Genomic DNA, 9,784 nt, shown 5'->3' with positions numbered 1-9,784 from the left:
GTGGTAATTGTAGAAAAAGTTTAGTTGCTCCAATGTTCTTTTAAATAATTAAATTGCTTGTTGGCTACATTTTCCCCTTGATATAGTGAATGTTTGAGAATAATTCATCTTGAAATTGAGTAATAACCATGACTGTGTGTTACAGGAATATGACTAGTTTGGATTTATTTGAAAATGTTGTTTCAATTAGATTCAAATGGTACATGGAGAAGTTTTAGCGGCATGAGACAAACATGTTCTACTACTACAATTTCTTACATTACGTTCTCAAATTTATTTTTTTCTAAGAATACCATTGGTTATTTCAATGCTGAGATTCTTTGTTCAGGTATCGTATTTGAGCCAAAGTTTCTTTTGACAATCAGCCTCTCATTGACAAACAAGGCAGATACTGAATAAAGTCCTGGAGGGCAGGGAAGCTGTCTGAGTCACTGCTGCATCACTTCAAGGTTGGGGCTCACAGCAGAGGTTTAACAAGTTCCAAGGAAATGACTAAGACTGGAATTCCTGAAACACAGCTTGTGACAGTCCACTGGGGCCCAGGTGGCTCTTCTGAGATGGCCTCATAGATTTAAGTTTTACACGGTCCATCAGATCAAATAACAGCGTATTCCTTATGTCTAACACCCTAAAGGATTTTCCTTCTCAAATCATCCTTTATACATTCATTCTTCTATCAAGTGTCAGTGACTTCTTATTACCACTTTTTTTAACAAAGTATGCTTATATTTGCCTTTTAAATAATTTGTATAAATTCAAGGAGTAAAAAGGCAGTTTTGTTATGTGAACATATTTATAGGTGAAATAGTGTACATTGTACCCGTTAAGTAATTTCTCAACCCTCACCTCTCTTCTCCCCTCTCAACCTTCTGAGTCTCCAATGACTATTATTCTACACTCTATGTCCACGTATCACTTTCTTTCTTATTTAAAAAAACTTGTATTTTAGGTCTAGGGATATATGTGCAGGTTTGATATATAGGTAAACTTGCATCATGGGTGGGGGTATTGTTGTACAGATTATTTCGTTACCCAGGTAGTAAGCCTGGTACCCAATAGTTATTTTTTCTGATCCTCTCCCTCCTCCCATTCTTCACCTTCAAGTAGGCCACTTTCTTTATATCTGGAATTCTTCTTGGGATGATAGGAAGACTAAACTCATTCATTCATCTACACATTCATTCAAAATTATTATTGAGTGCCCACTGTGCCAGGGACTATTCTAGGAGCTCAAAATTTGTTAGTAAACAAAGCCCCCTCACCAACCCATCCTGGTGCTTACATTGTGGGACCCAAGACAAGAGTACAAATGAATACAATTTACCCTATGCCTAGATATTTAAAAGCCATTCATCAAGTTAACAAATGACTGAATAAAATGCATTTTCTCTTCCTACCCTAAAAAATATGCCTTTATGACTTTCAAGTTCAAGTTTAGAATTCTCAAACCCCATGAAATTTCTTACTAGAACATAAGGGTCTAATGAGGAGAGCCAGTCTTCAGTCCCTGGCCCCCAGCTGAGGCCTGGGTCTCCCTCCTCTCACTCTCTTCTCCCTTTTGCCCTGCAAAGGTCTTCCTGCATGTTTGCGTGAACACCTCTAACCCTGTCCAAGCTCTGTTTATGCTTTCTGAGAACAACTCATTAGTATAGGGATGAACTCAGAAAGGGACCCATGGAGACCCTAGAAGCAAGCTCAGGCTCACTTGAGAAAGGAATTCCAAGGTCCTCAGTATTCATAGTATGGACTATAAAAAGGGCTAAGTTCTCTGGGTGAACAGATCCTTCCTTTACTCCACCAGGGACCAGCATTCCAGGTCTTCTCCTGTAACTACAGCACTGTAAAGCCTGACTGGATAAACCTTAGAGGTAGACCAAGTAACAAAGAGAAGTTCGTCTAGCCTAGGCGATTTTCCTTACCAATCTTGCAGATTTTGCCTTTTCTTCACTGCCAGTGAAACCATCTGAATAGAAAGTTTCTTTTTCAGGGCTTTCTGATTTTTCCCTTTACTAGTAATGCAATTTCTTCAATAGAAATAGTTTTATATATAAGTTACACACACATATACTAATTAATTATATATATTAATTATATATTATATATATTCTCAGTGAGTTCAGCAGTTTGTGGCTTTTAAGGAATCTATTTCATCTAAATTGTCAAATTTATATGATTAGACTTATTTATAATATTTTCTTATCATCCTTTTAATGTCCATGAGGTCTCTAGTGATATCCTACTTCACACATAAGCAGGGCTTTCGTGAGATTTCTGCAGGACTTCTCTGCAAGTCTATGAGTCAGTTGTGAAGGAAGATTCAGATCTTCCTTCTTGTACACAGTACATAACACACGGTAAATATCTCCAGTGCTGGGAGCAGGCACACAAACTGCCAAGCACCTACTACAAATAGGTGGTATCACATTAGATGTAGAACTGTAGCACAAGACCAATCTGCAGGTGGACATATACTTTTCCATGATTCTTTACAAGGCATGTTGAGCATCTTTAATAAGTTTGTCAACTTCTGTCAATAATACCATTTTAAAATATCTGACAGTTTGTTTCAAGTTACTGTGACTGAGCCACTGTTTTCGACATCTTCTGAATTACTACCTCATCAATATTTCCAGCATCACTGGGATTAACTTCAAGGTGGTAATTACTTGCAATGGTGCTAATTTCAATTTTTTTAGATGGAGTCCTGATGGTCTGATATTTAATTCTCAATTTTTCCACTCCAACACCATAAAGTTCATGTAGAACACACACAGCATTTGTCTTTTTTCCAGCACCTGATGGTCCATACACTTAAAGGTGAGGAAACTCACCACCCTGCACCAGGTTGTACAGCTGGGCTGCCTGCTCCCTATGATACTCCATCCATCCCAAGGATTAGGGCTGGTACTTGTCCACCCAGAGGCTCATGAAAGCTTGAGTTCCTGGGGTCTGATAAATGAAAGTCCCACACACATGCCTGTCTTTTTAATAATAACCATTCCAGCCAGTGTGAGATGGTGTCTCATCGTGGTTTTGATTTGCATTTCTGAAGAGAGAAAATGTAATGCTACTTTGGTACATGAAATTTGTATTCTGAAGTCAACTTTAACTCCGCAGAGTTACAATATATTTGTAATATCTCATATCTGCCTGCCCTGAAAGGTGAGACTGTTTACTTAAAGGGTACTTCCAGCTGAGTGTGGTGGCTCACGCCTGTAATCCCAGCACTTTGGGAGGCCAAGGCAGGCAGATCACAAGGTCAGGAGATCGAGACCGTCCTGGCTAACACAGTGAAACCCTGTCTCTACTAAAAAAATACAAAAAAAAAATTAGCCAGGCATGGTGGTGGGCACCTGTAGTCCCAGCTACTTGGGAGGCTGAGGCAGGAGAATGGCGTGAACCCAGGAGGTGGAACTTGCAGTGAGCCGAGATGGCACCACTGCACTCCAGCCTGGGCGACAGAGCGAGACTCCGTCTCAAAAAAAAAAAAAAAGGGGCACTTCCACTTCAAGGTGTGACTACAAAGGAAACTAGCAGACATACGCTAGCATTAGAAAAAATAAGTTAAACACTGATAATGAGCTTTTCTAGCTGAATCTGGCAGCCATGAGATTTTCTGCAGAGTCCAAATCCCACCTAAATCCCATTTGTCTTCTAATTCTTCTTTGCTTTCATTCCATTCTGACCACCAGTTTCCTGACCGTAATTGTTAACACATAATACCTTCCAAGTATCAATTTCTAAAATTATAGCTTGCTTTGTGATGATTACAGCTTAGAAGAATGTATCTTCTCTCCTTAACACTATTGGTCTGCAAATCACCATATAGCAAAGGTTATTTCTTTGGGAGTCCTGGAGATGGCCAATTTCTTAGGGAGACATGCCCTAGTTTTCATGTGAAAACACCTCCCCAGCCTCATCCTAGATGCCAAGATTCATATGGCCTGTGAGAGAAAGGAAGTCAGTCTTCCCTCCACTTACACCTGTGAACCCAAAAGTATCTGAGACAGGTCTCAATCAATTTAGAAAGTTTATTTTGGTGAGGTTAAGGATACATCCATGATACAGCCTCAGGAGATTCTGACATGTGCCTAAGATGGTTGGGGAATAGCTTGTTTTTATACAACTTAGGGAGACATAATACATCAGTCAATTCATGTAAAATTTACAGTGGTTTGATCTGGAAGTGTGGAACAACTCTAAGTTGGGGTTTCCAGGTCATAGATAGATTTCAAAATTTTGTGATTGGCATTTGGTTGAAAGCGTTATTATCAACAGAAAGGAATGTATGCTTTAGAATAAGTGCTCATGAAGACCTAGGTTTTATCATGCAGATGAAGCCTCCAGGTATCAGGCTTCAGAGAGAAGAGATTTTAAATGTTTTTATTCGACTTAAAGTCTGTGTTGATGTTAACACTGTTCAGCTTTTCCTGAATTACAAAAAGGAGGAGGGTATAATGAGAAATACCTGACCCCCCGTTCCCATGAGGGTCTGAACTAAGATTTTCAGGTTAACTTTGGAATGTCCTTGGCTGAAAGGAGGGGTCCATTCAGATGGTTGGGGGCCTTAGAATTTTATTTTTGGCTTACCTACCCAAGTCCCAGTTGTAAGATCAAGGTAGTAACAGAAGATAAGTAAGTAAAGCAGGCTGAACCACAAAAGGAGATCCCAGACGTAGGTGATCGTGATGAGACCTGGAGAGAACTGATTTGGGAGGACTAGTGATGAGCTAAAAAAACATGAGGAATACTCTTCGAGGATGGTGGAGTATGGTGGGAGGACATGTGCTTTTGACCAATGTAAAATTCCAAGTTCAGGTATCTGTGGTCAAACAAAAACCTCAGTCCTCATCACTGGAGCTGACCAGAGAAATGTGAATTTCCAACTTTTCAAGAAGTCCCAAAGGCAAGCCAGGGCACCAGCTATAACCCTGGGCAAAGCAGCTCTCTTGAGTTTAGGCACTTTCCAAAGAAGGCTAATAGATAAGAGCTGTCTGCTGGAAGCACTCCCAGCATTTGGGAAAATAAATCCTTCAGTCCTGATAATCTGGGTGTCCTCTATAGTCCACCCCTTGCAATACGAGGATACAATTCTTCAAGTCAATTCTGGGAACAGTTACTGAAGGATCCCAGTAAGCCTCTCTTTCTAGGGGAAACTTAGAAAAAGAAGATTAACAGGAAAATATATGGCCTTTGCTACTATAGTTGGTCTTGAAGTCACAACTGACACTCATTGTGTGTCTCTCCTTTACTTTCTTTCTGGATTCCCTTCATCCTCAACTAACACATCCGCTTATCTCAGTGGTTTACCTTGTGGCGTGATCCATCCCCACATGCCTAAGAAACCTGAGTCCCTGGTCACACAGGCTTCTTAGGCCAAGGCTGTTACACTTGTTCATTTGCCAAGAAAATTTGCCAAGGGTATAGCTGAAAGGTGCCCAAGTGCATTGAGTACCAAATATATTTTCCCTGTCCCCATTATAACAGTATCCCTTTCTCCTTCTGATAATCATTATTAATTATCCTTTCTAAGATGATGACTCTTCTTATTTTCTGTTCTTCACTTTCCAAGAAGAACTTGAAGTAACCAGCTGTTAGCCATAGCTTGCACTTCAATGGGAGTCTTCCTGTATCTTCCTAGTTGGAAGTGTTTCTCCTTGGTAACTAACATATTTAAGATTCCAGAATTTGGGGTACAGGAAACATAAATTCCCCTAAAGGAGTTACTGAGAGTGACAGTGAGCAATGTACTTCTGCTTCCATTCCTTGGTTCATAGAACAAGGTATTCTACCTATTTGAGACACCAGCACCATATTAAAGATTTTGCTATTCTTGCCTCTTGGATCCAGCACACTCAAAAAACAAACAAATAACAAAAAACAAACAAACAAAAAACAGTCCCTTACATATGTTCCAGACTCCTGCCAGTAGAAGTTAGCTATGTTCTGCAACTCTTTTGAAATATAGTCTTTTTACTCCCTTCTCAGACCCCATATGACTCCAGCTGGATTCTGTTGTAACTTAATCCTGGTCATTGAGCTTGTGGCCTGGAGGGGAGGTTAGCGCAGATCCTAAAAAGGATTTCCATGCTGTCATGAAGTTCACAGAACTTGCATCATCTGTAATCAAGGGAAGAGATATGTATAGTTTACACACCAAAATTACAGTAATATGATATTCTGTGTTTTCTATGTACATACTATTATTGGTGAGTTTTGTATTAGAAGGTTTCTTATTGCTTGTTACCATCCTTTTCTTTCAGATTGAAAAACTTTCTTTAGCATTTCTTATATGAAAGTTTTGATATTGATGAAACCCCCTCAGCTCTTGTTTGTCTGGAGGGGGGCTGTTATTTATCCTTAATATTTGAAGGATCTTTTCACTGGATATGCTATTCTAGGATAGAAGATTTTTGTTTGTTTTTCCTTCAGCACTTTCAATATGTCATGTCACTCTCTCAGCCTGTAAGGTTTCCACTGAGGCATCTGCTGCCATACATATTGGATCATCTTTGTATGCTATTTGTTTCTCTTCTCTTGCTGCTTTTAGGATCTTTTTTTTAATTCTTGTCCTTTGGGAGTTTGGGTATTAAATGTCCTTTGGGAGTTTGATTATTAAATGTCTTGATGTTGTCTTATTTGGGTTAAATCTCTTTGGTGTTCTGTAACCTTTTTGTACTTAAATATTGATATATCTCTCTAGATTTATAAACTTATCTGTTAATATCTTTTTGAATAAACTTTCTACTCTGATCTCTGTCTGAATGACCTCTTTAAAAGCAAATAATTCTTAAATTTGCCTTTTTGAGGTTATATTTTAGGTCTTATAGGCATGCTTCATTTTTTTTATTTTGTTTCCTCTGAATCTATTTTCAAATAGCATGTCTTCAACCTCACCAATTCTTCTGCTTGAGTATTTCTGCTATTGAGAGACTCTGATGCATTCTTTAGTATGCCAATTGAATTTTTTAGGTCCAGAATTTCTGCTTGATTTTTAAAATTATTTCAATACCTTTGTTAAATTTATCTGATAGGATTCTAAATTACTTCTCTGTGTTATCTTGAATTTCACTGAGCTTCCTCAAAAAAGGTATTTTGAATTCTGTCTGAATGGTCGCATATCTCTGCCAATCCAGCATTAGTCATTGATGCCTTATTTTATTCTTTTGGGGAGGTATTGATGCTTGTGGATGTTTGTCAATGTCTGGGCACTGAAGAGTTAAGTATTTATTGTAGTCTTCAGAGTCTGGGCTTGTTTGTACCTTCTCGGGAAGGCTTTCCAAGTATTCAAAGGGAATTGAGTCTTGTGATGTAAGTCTTTGGTGTTTGGTGACTTTAGCCATACCCATTAACACTGTGTCTCTTTCAAACTCATAGAAGTACCACCTGGTGGTCTTGGGTATGATCTGAGAGAATTCCCCGTATTACCAGACAATCTCTTCTCTTATTTCCCCCAGATAAATGGAGTCTCTCTCATTCTCTCATTCTCTCTCTCTCTCTCTCTCTCTACTCATCCCAGAGCAGCTACACAAATGCTGTCCAGGAGTCAGGTCCTTGAGTTAGAAACCTTAAGAATCTTCTTGGTGCTCTATTCTACTGCTGCTGAGCTAGCATTCAAGCTGTAAAACAAATTCCTTCCCATTCTTCCCTTTTCTTTTCGTCAAGTGAAATGAGTCTTACCCCATGACTACAACTGCCCCAGGCCCATGGCAAGTACTGCTGATGTTCACTCAAGGCTCAAGTGCTCTTCAGTCAGCTTATGGTAAATGCTGCCAGGCCAGGGCTCTCCCTTTAGGGCAATGGGCTCCCTCTGGCCAGGCCAGGTCCAGAAATGCCATCCAGGAGCGAAAGCCTGGAATTGGGGGCTCAGGAGTCTGTTTGGTATTCTATCCCACTGTGGCTCAACTGGTACCCAGGCTGCAAGACAAAATCCCCTTTATGTTTCCCTCTCCTTTCCTCAAGGAAGAGTCTCTCCTGCAACGGTCACCAGAGCTGGAAATGTGCTGGAACATACCTGAAGCTAGCATCACACTGAGTCTCACCCAAGGCCCACAATAAGTACTACCTGAGTATTGCTGATGTTTATTCAAGGCCCAAGGGCTCTTCAGTCAGCAGGTGATAGATCCTGCTAGGATTGGGTCCTTTTCATCAAGGCAGTGAGTTTCCCTCTGGCCCATGGTGTGGAGCTAGGGCCTGGAATGGGGGCCTCAAAACTCTGCCTGCTACCCTTTTTTCTTACTGTGGCTGAGCTGGTATCCAAGGTGCAAGACAAAGTCCTCTTTACTCTTCCCTCTCCTCTCCTCAAGCAGAAGCAAGGAGTTTCTTTTGGATCTGCAATCTGTACTGCCTGGGGTTGGGGGAGGGTGACACAAACACTCCCTTGGCAACCCCAGCTGGTGTCTCACTAAGCCACATGCACCCTAAGTCCAATGGCTCCAAGACCAGCACAGCACCAGGATTTGCCCAGGAATTGCATTTCTTTTGGCCTAATCTGCCTTTCAAGTTCATTTAGGACCTCAGCGTGCTTTAGCCTGAGGTGTCAGGGCTTATCAGAACTCAGGTTCCAAACACAGGGATGGATGATTTGCCTCTGGTGAGGGCTGATTTAAATACTTCCTCTGTGGGTGCCAGTTGGATTCTGCCCTGTGTTGCTTTCCACTGTGACAGGCAGCACTGAGTTCCAGTGCAGAGTCCCACAATCACCACGCTTTTCCTCCCTCAAATGCACAGATTCTCTTTCCCCACCATGTGGCTGCTGCTGGGGGGTGGGGGAGGGGTGGTGTTGGCAAGTGAAGACTGCCCTTCCTACCCTATTTAGTGCCTCTTTCAGTGATATGAAGTTAAAACCAGGTACTGTGATTGCTTACCTGAGTTTTGGTTTTTATGAAGGTGCTTTCTTGTGTGGACGGTTGTTCAATTTGGTGTTCCTGGGGAGGGGAGCACAATCACTGGAGGGTTCTATTCAGCTATCCTGCTCCACCTCTTCCTAGACACTGATCTCTTTGGGTTTTGTTAAATAGTAATGAGAAAAGCAGCCTGATAAAAGAGTTGTCTATATGCAATTGGTTGTTAAGTGGGGTTGAGTATAGAGAGGAGGAAGGAAATATTTTTTAGGGAAAGATAGTTTAGGGTTAAGGAAGAAGAATTTGGAAAAGCCTGGAGGTAAAATATCATGCAATGTTTGATAACATGTTTGGAGGTAAGGTAAACATGGGTAAAAAACAAAATGTATGTGGTCTTCAAGGCTAAGGATATGGAAAGAAAAGCACACTATACTCGTATAATTAAAACCCATGTAGGCAACACTAAGAAGTTCAGGCTTTCTCCTGAAGACTATGGGAAGATTTTGAAGTATTTCAACCAGAAGGTCACACTGGTTTAAGCATAGAGGGGAGGGCTGTAGGACAGGACGTCAGACAGGAAGACCACTTAGAAGGCAGGGTAGCAACCCATATGCGAGAGAATTTGATCCTTTACTCTAAGTCTACACAAAATACAGCTTCTGGATGGAGAATGTGACAAAGGAGCCCCTAGGATTTCTTGTGTATTTGCAAATGCTGTTTTTAGTATCAAACAGAAGACTTGCAAACACTTGTTTGGGATACCACTTTGGCTCCTCTAAATGAAAAATCATTGTCACATTTTAAGGCCTAAGAGTCATTGTCTTTAAAACACCAAATTGAATTTTCAAATACTGAATTAAAAATTCAAACAAAATTTAAATATTTGGGTAAATTTTTACAGCATAAGGCAGTTGAGAAGTCATCCTCAGCTCTCACATGAT

General features: G+C 40.5%; 1 pseudogene; it reads right to left on the bottom strand.

Annotated features, from left to right (window-relative positions):
• Positions 1 to 2,225: 2,225 nt before the first annotated feature.
• Positions 2,226 to 2,928, bottom strand: LOC129032904 (replication factor C subunit 3-like; annotated as a pseudogene).
• Positions 2,929 to 9,784: the final 6,856 nt, after the last annotated feature.

The sequence above is a fragment of the Pongo pygmaeus genome, chromosome 2 (genome assembly GCF_028885625.2).
Source record: "Pongo pygmaeus isolate AG05252 chromosome 2, NHGRI_mPonPyg2-v2.0_pri, whole genome shotgun sequence".
Taxonomy (NCBI): Eukaryota; Metazoa; Chordata; class Mammalia; order Primates; family Hominidae; genus Pongo; species Pongo pygmaeus.
The sequence above is the reverse complement of the archived record's forward strand: the minus strand, read 5'-3'. Positions and strand labels throughout refer to the sequence as shown.